Below are 1,430 nucleotides of genomic sequence, written 5' to 3' on the forward strand. Positions count from 1 at the left end.
TTGAAGTGCACTGGATATTTGAAGAATGAAATGGTGAGGGAAGTGCTTGGAAGTAGCTCGATTTACTCCAATAACATTGTGCGAGAGAATTTGATTTACCAGGCCGAGGCAATCCTCGACGACGCAGGAGGGTTTCAGACCCCGTTTGGCTCGAGCTACGTCGAAGCTGCCGCATTTAGCGTGCTGATTTTTGTGGACGATATGAAATCTAGTGAATTATCCAAGCTAGATCTCGTGGACGCGCCTGTCTCCCAGATTTCCGCCGAAATCATGCGATCGCTCTAAGCAAGTAGTGTGCTAGCTACCGCAGCCTATCAGCGCGTGATTCATCGCAGTCTGAATTTCCATCATTGATTTTTGCCACCGCGCTTTCAAGCAGAAAATGTGCACGAGTGGTCTCATCTCTCCGCCCTCTGTGAAGCGTGATTTTGTTAGGCGCGTCATGCAAAACTCACGAACCCGTTCATAGGACTCGCAGGAAAAATCGCATCCGAGTGGCTTGACAATTCTCTTGAGATTGGCAATATCGCAAGCTTCGGCAACAGCCCCACCGCGCTACGACTTCAGCGCTGGGTAGTGAAGTCGATCCAGGAAGAGAGTCCTGTAGAATCGAAGACCTCGTCAGAAACGGACGTTGGGGACATCATCTATGCTCTTGTGGCGTCTGCTCTAGAGCTCCTTGGCACCGCGGTCTCATCAGATGAGCCGCTCATGGCCGCTGGGTTGGACTCGTTGGCTGGAACCTAGTTTGTTCAAGCCGTCTCCGAGCGGTACTCCACTGAATTTCCCGCGACGCTAGTCTTCGACTACCCAACGCTCTAGAGCATCGCAGAGTTCTTGGCTAAATAAAGCCATTCGCTGCGTTCAACATCGCCCCGCCACCATGTAGAAACAATCGTGGCGTTGTGGTCTTCGACGTCAATATGGCTCGACTACTGTTGCTTTGAGATGCCAGCAGCGATTGACGATATTGAAGGCTTGCGTGAGCTTCAATTTACTGCAACGACAACTCCAGCCCATGTTCCCTACGCGCGCTGGGATGCTGCCTAGCTTTTCAAGAATGTTTCTGCGAGTTACGGCTCATTTATGCTAGTCGGTGCCCTCGTTGATGATGGTCGCTCATTCAAGATGTCGCAACACTTCGTTTGTAACCAAGACCCCTAGAATCTACTACTGTTATAATGCTCGCGAACTTGCCTGGAGTTACGACCGAGGTCATCTACAGGTATTGATGTGGCAGTCTACGTAGGTATGCTCACGCAACCCGTCGAGGGCGTCGTGAGTTCAAACTCCGAGTATGCACCTACGCATGCCAATGTCTCGTCTGGGCTGGTCTCTTTCACCTTTGGTCTGAACGGCGCCTGTCTCACGCTGGACACGGCGTGCTCGACCTAGCTAGTAGCGGTTCATCTGGCCAGAGCCGAAATCGG

The sequence above is a fragment of the Aureococcus anophagefferens genome (assembly GCF_000186865.1).
Source record: "Aureococcus anophagefferens unplaced genomic scaffold AURANscaffold_56, whole genome shotgun sequence".
Lineage (NCBI taxonomy): Eukaryota > Pelagophyceae > Pelagomonadales > Pelagomonadaceae > Aureococcus > Aureococcus anophagefferens.